The sequence below is a fragment of the Aulonocara stuartgranti genome (assembly GCF_965226115.1).
Source record: "Aulonocara stuartgranti genome assembly, chromosome: 9".
NCBI lineage: Eukaryota > Metazoa > Chordata > Actinopteri > Cichliformes > Cichlidae > Aulonocara > Aulonocara stuartgranti.
Window position 1 is genome coordinate 34,550,351 of NC_138960.1, and position 8,211 is coordinate 34,558,561.

General features: G+C 41.9%; 1 protein-coding gene and 1 long non-coding RNA gene across 3 annotated transcripts in view; one reads left to right on the top strand and one right to left on the bottom strand.

Moving 5' to 3' along the window:
* LOC309714138 (uncharacterized protein) overlaps window positions 1-8,211 on the bottom strand; it is a 272,480-nt gene that overhangs the window by 207,609 nt on the left and 56,660 nt on the right. The gene's annotated exons all lie outside the window — the stretch shown is intronic.
* Window positions 4,464-8,179, top strand: LOC309714171. The gene is made up of 2 exons (XR_014278844.1): window positions 4,464-6,262; window positions 6,903-8,179. It is a non-coding gene; the product is annotated as an uncharacterized lncRNA (long non-coding RNA).

The window sequence follows — 8,211 nt, forward strand, 5'->3', positions numbered from 1 at the left end:
ATAAGTTGAGGCTGAATTCCAGGGTGTTAAATAAACTGCTTCTACCGAGATACTAATAACACACTACGTTGGTCTAGATTGCAGTAATCTGCTTCTACCGAGATACTAATAACACACTACGTTGGTCTAGATTGCAGTAATCTGCCTCTACCGAGATACTAATAACATACTACGTTGGACTAGAGTGCAGCCACTTTACCTTCCACATTTAATTTTGTCTAATACTGGCTTCTGTAGCAATAATACGTTAGAATTTCTTCTGAAGACGCGGCCATAAGTTCAGTACATTGAAGTCGAGGTTTGTTCATTTTGTTTATGGTGTCAGTGACGTCCTGGCTTTTGCCGGCTATGAAATAGAAGTTGATTTAAGGACAAGCAGATACTGGCTTCACGGTGCAGTTGGACGCTGGCAACGCGAGAGCGAAACACGTCCGTAGGTTTGGTTTATGATACGGCGTGTTCCGGTGGTGCGGCCGTGAAGTGCAGTAGTGGTTGGTGCTAATTTTAGTACATTTGAGAGAGGTTTTGACGGTGGTTTGTGGCGTCAGTCGAGTATAAAGGGCTGCGGCCATAATACAAAGTAAAAATTTAAGTACAGAGCAACACCTGGTTTATGATGTCAGGTATAACTTCGGGGATGCAAGCATCACGTTTATGATGCGACTTTGCCCCGTGGTGGCGGTCATAATCGCAGAGAAAAGGGTATTTTGGTCTATGGTGCAGTGTGCTTTCAGAAGATCTAATAGTTGAGCTCAGAGGTTTCTGTGTAAAATTCCCGCTGAGGAAAAGTGTTGTGTGTGAGTGTGAAGGCGTGCTCTGGGTGAGAGAGTGTGTGTGAAGCTGCGAGGCGCGCTCTGGGTGCTGTCTTGTGGGTGAAGCGCGCACTGAGTGAGAGTGTGAGCGAGGCGCGCTCTGAGTGTTTTTGTGTGGAGTGTGAAGCGTGAACACAGTGACAGTGACGGTTAATGTGTTTGATTAGGAGGACATTAGAGCAAATACACATTTTAGGATCAAAGGTTGATGCCTAGTGTACCTGTGGAACTTTGCCTATGGAGTAGCGACCCTCCTGTCCAGGGACGCTTGGCCAGGACCGGCGGCGTCCGGGTGCTGAGGTGGTGACTTGGGGAGGTGAGGGCCCCCGCATAGCCACGGAAATAACACTGGAACGACCGTGTAATCACGGGTTCACATTTATTTCCGGACTAGAACAAGACACATTTTGCGACCAAACGTTGAGTCTAGATTAGTAAAGAAATATAAAAAGGTTGAATTCCTCGTTTCAGTGGTTGAAATTGTTGTGTGCCTGTCCCCTGACGAGTGTGAAATTAAAATAAAGAGGGAATTTGGAGCCACATAGAGATAGACGGGCATAATTGGGTGTATTACTCTGTGGTGTAATAAAAATAAAAAGGAGAGATAGTAAGAGGTGTGCAGTGGAGAATTATGGAGGGGTAGAGAGAGGAATGTGTTGGGAGACTGGCGTACAGTTTACGCTGTCAAGGTAGGCGTGTTGCCTGCTTATCGGTTTAAAAGTGATGAAAATGAAATTAAAATAACTCTCTTAGTGTGTTAATACAGGAAGCTGCGGACCTGGACCAACTGCCCCCACAAGCACAGCGGCCGAAGCAAAATTATAGGTAATGGGAACCACACCCAGCACGAATCAGCAGCTGTGAAACAGACAGCAGCGAGGAGAGAATTAGAGGAGAAATTAAGAGAAGTTTTAACACATAAAATTGGGGCCAACGGACTTGTGGAGGTTGGGAAGGCGTCCGGAGCATCACAACAAAAAGGTGAAACAAAAACACACACAAGCAGAGAAATCTGAGAGAAAGGCTCCTTTTAAGGTAACGCCTAGTTTGAGAAAAGATAAAATTAACCTGCTTTTATACAAATGCACATACACGCAATGAAGAAACAGCTTACACTCATGAACACGTGAAGATTTTCCAGCAAGGTTAAAGAAAAATTAACATACTTAAATGATGAAGTCTATACATTACTGACAAAGAAACCCTCTGGGTTGCAGGACAACAATTTAACTAAAAAAAAAAAAAAAGGAACACTGGTCTAACCAACCAGGCAAGACACAACAAATTTAGTGGTTAAAAGATTCAAATTGTGACATGTTTTCTGTTGATTGATTAATAAAAGTGATTACTGAATGAAAGAAAGTTCCTTTTTTGGGTTTTTAAACATGATCTTAAGAATTTTAACATATACCGGTGTTGTCCTGTCAACTTGGTGGGTTAGGAGTTGATTATATCGGGAGACAAAAAACAAAAAAAGGGGGAGAGAAGGCTGACACAGGGCCTGGCCCCGTTGCCTCCCCTCTGAATAACACAGCCAACACAACATCATTTTCCTGTTCGTTTGTTTTTGTTTTTTGTTTGTTTTTGTTTTGTTTTGTTTTTGTTTTTTCTATACATATTTAATTACAGGCTGCTTTGCCGGCCCTGAAAGCCGAGGCTGACTGGACTCCTGCTCTCCCCCATACGTGACACTGACCAAATGCTGCAACAGCTGGACCCACAACAACGACCTGAGAATGTCAACAGACCTGCAGGAATGTGATCTCATGCAGCCGAGACGGAGAGCACTAAACCTAAGGCCCGTTTCACTACACGGGGGAAAATTCCCAGACTGCGTCAGCTGACAGAGCTGTGACGAGACGCCCGCCAAGCCCGAATGAAAAGTAAGGCCGAGCGAAAGAATGCTGACCTTGATAACTTTGCATTCACACTGTGCAGGACAGTGATGGACCAACACGGATGATCGGGTGGCGAAAAAGGGCGTGACCGAGACAAGAGGAGTAACTGAGGACAGAAGGCACCTCAGAATGGACAAAAACACAGAAGAAGATGCAGGTTTCACCTGCGGTGAACATCGACACTGGAGAAAGGACTGCCCCAATTGGGGTCAGAACCAGGATGGACTGAATTTTGAGCAGCAGCAGCAGCAGCAATGGTCGCAAACAAACTGAAAAAGGAGGGGGGCAGGACCCCAGGGCATGCTTCAGGCCGTGGTTTACCCAGAACACCAGAACAGGAAAGTGATGAACACACACACACACACACACGTCTCCAAACACGCAGATTCAGAATGAAGTGAAATACACACATGAACACGCGCACTCGTTGAGTGAGTGAGAAATGACACACACACACATATACACACACACACACACACACACGGGAATGTTGATTCACTGAGAAGTGATGCACACACATACACATGCACACGCTTGTGCAATGAAGAGTGATCCACACGCACACACACACACGCTGATGCAATGAAGAATGCTTTGCTTATGTTGATATGCAAAATGCTGCACACAAACATCCCAATGCATAATTTTTATGAGGAGCCATTGATTACCATTAAATACTTAGAATGTGTTATATGTCACCCAGAGGGCATTTATGTAGATTTTAGGAATAAGGTCTAAAAAAGTTTGGTTATGAAAACAATGTCTGTGCGTGATGTCTGTTTATGGCTCAAGGCCTTGACTGAATTCTTTGCTGTGCTTCACACAGCCCTGATGATGAACAGTGGCACAGAGTGAAATTGATGAATTAATAGTGTAAGTTTAGGTTGGAGTACGGCATTTTCTGTGATTGAGTTTTAATTCAAGGAGGAACAAAAGGTGTTACGGCACCTGAGGTTCTCATTCCCACACAATATTGTCCCGGCAGGAAGCAAAATGTTCCTGTGAATTTCTGGTTGATTGTTTGGTTTTGCTTAGCGCTAGCTTGATTTTATCAGTGAGCTTTGGCTTGTGTTCTTTCTCGTAAGCGAGAGAGGGATAGTTTTATGCTTGGACATGTCTGCAACGGGCCTTAGTTTGTGTTATTTTAGTAGTATTTTGTTGGTTATGTCTGTTTTCGTTTTGTTACAGTGCACTGGAGAAAAAACATCTGAGAGGTGTGATCCACCGGTGGTGATATGTTGATATTTTGTGAGTTCATGATTTAACAATCAGCTCTTTAAACAAGGCCTGAAAGATTGAAATTTAAAGCGCTATAAAATATTATTACTGTAAACAGTTGCAAAGTGTGCTTCTCCATGATTGTAATTGGCTTGGGAGAAATTCACTTATAGGGAACACTGAGAAGTTCTGAGTCTAAAAGGATTGCACCGAGTCAATCCGGCCCAAAAAAAAAAACAACAAGGAATTGTTTTCTTTTAAAATGATGACGTCATCTTGCTGGTGATGGATGCTCGAATAGGTTGCGCGTGAGACTCCATTATCAGCAACATCTGGTATGAATGTGTATGGAGGTATGCATGTGAATGGACTGTGATGGACTGACGACTAAAAGTTTTGACTAACTTGATACTGAGACAATGACTGCACCCACTTTAGGATTAGTAAATGCCAATAAACAATTCATAAACAATTCACCCAGCCGACAAGAGAAGGGTGGAGGCTTCGCTTTGTTTTGTTTTGTTTTTTCAGGAGCAGGAGGATAAGAGAGACTGGAGGAGGAGACTGTAGCTTCACATAAGTATGAACTGCAGACTTAACACTGTGGTTGCTGATTTTGAGTTACTGATGTTTGCATTAAGAAAACTGTGCTATAGTAGCTGTGTTTTGATTAAGGTATCATGTTATATTATTGGGAATGCCAAATGCTACAGTGGAGATAACTATTGATATCACTCATGACTGGAATATGTTATTATTAACCATAGCAGGCCACTGTAAAAAGTCAATTAAATTTTATAGAGGAAAATCGCCAAAATTGAACAATACCTATGAATGACTGGCCACATTCAGAATAGAGATATGCAATAATAAACATTGGTCCACGTGATTTAGGTTCTCACTTGAAATAGTAAGTATTAAATGTAGAATATAATCGACAGGGACATTTGATAGGATGTGGTACTGCAAAAGAACAAGAGCAAAGTAAATAAAGAAAATATTGTGTTTAGTTTGGATAAATTCAAATTAAAATGTACCATTACACTCAGAGGATCAATATGGAATAAAACATATGCAAAATTTGTAGGAAGTACATGACTGATAACTGTTCTGTCCTGAGCGTTTGTTTCTAGAGCACCCACTTGACCACACCAACAGTTTCTCGCCACCGAGGAGGGGTACTTGCAAAAAGAATAAAATAAAAATCTGAGTTTAACAAAACATTTTAAATGTAAATATCAAGCTTACCTTTCTTTTTCCATGAAATATGCTTGTGGGCACGCCAGCCATTTTGAAAAGGTGGGCAAAACAATTGGCAAGGCCACACCCCCACACATGTGATATAATTTTAAAGGTACGGTTGCCCTCTCTAAGAAACATCAGGATTTAGAGGAGTGGCAAGTAGAGTATGCGAGCTACAAGCAAAAACTAAAATGTGTACTACAATGTGCAAAAATGAAATACTGGGTCATCAGGGGGTCATGAGGGACATTTATAAAACTAAAAGTCCCACTAACCTTAAAGTGCACTTGAAAAGCTCACACAAGAAGGTTAACCTAGCTTACCTAGAAGACCTCATCAGGGGGAGCACACTCCCCCTCCTTGAAGAACTCATCCACTCAACCCGCATCCCCAGAAAACAGCTAACCCCAGATAAGGCAGCGTGATGTATCCCGAGATAACAGGACTGGGACATCTAAATAAAGGTGTGAAACAATCGCCTTCAAAAGGTTATCAATTCACTTCAACCAAAATTAGGACCACACGGTGCGGCAAGAGTTAATAGTTATTAGTCTCAACACCCAAGGATAACCAGAAGAGCATGACTGATATGATGGAACTGGGATTTTGTTACACTTAATTTTTGCAAAACACAAATAAAACTAAATTGAAACTAAGGACTTTCAGAAAATAAAAACTACACTAAACTAGCAAAGAATCGGTAAAAACTAATTAAAACTGATATAAAATTGAAAATCCGAAGTCGAAGCAAAAAAAAAAATAAAACAAACTGATGAAAATTGCAAAACTATTACAACCCTGGTGCAGAGATTGGCAAATCTGACCAGGAAACGTTATAAAATGGATTGTCAGGATAGTCAGCGTTAAAGCCACTTCTGACAGTCCATACTAGGATGGCATTGGACATCTTCGGGGCAGGAAAGGGTTGGTGTGACCAAGGTGTGGTTTGGCTTGTTGTATGTACATTTCAAAATGTTACAGCTCTGGATGGACCAGTTACCAGGGCATGGAAGGATGACAGACTTTATTACATGAGGAGAAGGGACATTTTCGGGATCGAAGATCCTCAGGGATGACAAGGCTGGAGCAACGGTACTCGAGAGAAGAATTTCTGATACTTTCTGAGATATGATGTCACTAACCTTCTCTTTTAATTGTCTAGCTCCAATGAATTGACACATGGGAGTGTGTCAAAAAGGGGGAGTTGAGTCCGAACATCAAACAATGGTTTTATGAACATCTTATGACGTTATTTCTGTGTTTAATAATTTAGGAATGGTAAAGCTTAAGCTAATAGCGGTCCGAGAAGACGGACCTTTTAGAGAATCAGTGAAAAAGCAGAAACTATCACTTTCATGTTTAATCATTACTCATTGAAATGAACTGAATAGCGTTTAGAAGATTTGTTAATTTTTTGTCTTTTGTTAAAAAGAGGGGTTTCAATAATTTTCAGACACACCTTGCAAATGTGCTTATAACGAGTTGGCACTCGGCCTTTTGAAGGTCAGAAGCTTCGTTCGGCGTGACTGTCCGGACTGATAAAGTGTAAGAAATGCCTTGAGTGCGGAGGGCTAAATGCAAACATGCTTACACACACATAAGATATTAGAATAAGTCCCTGGGACATTCTGAATGTTTTAGACCAATTCTGAATCACTAGAAGGTCAGTAGATAATAACATTAGATTATTAGGGTTAGGAAGAGAGGTGTTTTGGTTTTCTGTCTCTTACAGAGAAAGGAACAGACACCAGACGGGGACCCGGAGATGTGAGGACCCTTCACAGCAGGGACAGATGTAGGGACTGCCGAGACAGCAACTGGGGTCAAGTGTCATGACGTTTGGGCTCCTGGAGAAGATGGATCCCACAGACACAGCAATAACCATGAAGGGGTTGGCGGAAATCCGGGAACACCAGACCAACGAGGTTCGAGAGGCTTTTGGCAAAAAGGGGGACACGCCGGTGAACCCAAAACACACAGATCCTTGTTTGAAATCGGGGCGGAATAATCCCCAGAACTGTGCAATGACTAAAGGGTGGTCTAACCCCGGAGGTCGAAGAAAGAAGCTGAGAATCACCCAACTGGAAGACACTGGTAGCTGCAGCAATAAAAATAAAGGTTAAAAGCTCCTTAGACAGAGGTTCTAGTCTAAGTACATTTGAAAGGTATAAGGGGGCATTAAAATGGGAGTGGAAAACTGGAGCACCAAAAAAAAAGCTGTGGGAAAATGGGGAGTGATGGGAGTGTCATCTGTAACTGCTGTTATGGTTGTAAATCTACCTTTGCTTGCATCTGAACTGCGTGAACACAGAGGTCATCCCCCATATGGTCCACCCGTTAAAGGGGGACAGAGGGCCTCAGGATCAAGAAAACTTGGACCTTGCAACGCTGAAGTGCTTGTTATTAGTGATCTCTTTAATGAGAGATCAAAAGAGGGTATTGTGATATTATTCTGTTATTATATGTTACCTTATAGATGTAATCAAAATAGTTGAATTATGATATTGTTGTAGATCATATTATACCCTTTAAAATAGAGTGTGTGATCTGTATGTAGTTTAGTTCTCATTATACTTTTGAGTTAACAGAACTTATTCACATATTAGTTCATTAGATAAATGTGCATCACTCTGTATCCTTGATCTGCTGGGAATGTGTTACACTGTTTTCTTGACATGCTTAATTGTTGAATCATGAAGAGAAGGTTGTAAGCAGGAGACTCTGTGTCTAAGACAGGGGAGATAGACAGACCACATTCCACACCCCCACCTTACAGAAAGCAGAGAAACAACTGCCGAGGTCATAACTTAGGCGCTGTAACAGAGAAAAAATGTGATGTTTTGGCTTTTACGACTAGCTGGGGGCCACTAGAGACTATAAAAAGCTGAGCAACCCGTCACCATTTTGAGACATGTGCCTGACCCTCTGGTAGCATCTCTCCCGTCCGGACGTTGTAATGCTCTGACTGTTGAATTGTATGGAAATAAATGATTGTTGATTGAGCATTGATACACCGAGTATTGTCCCTCCTTCAGCCCAAA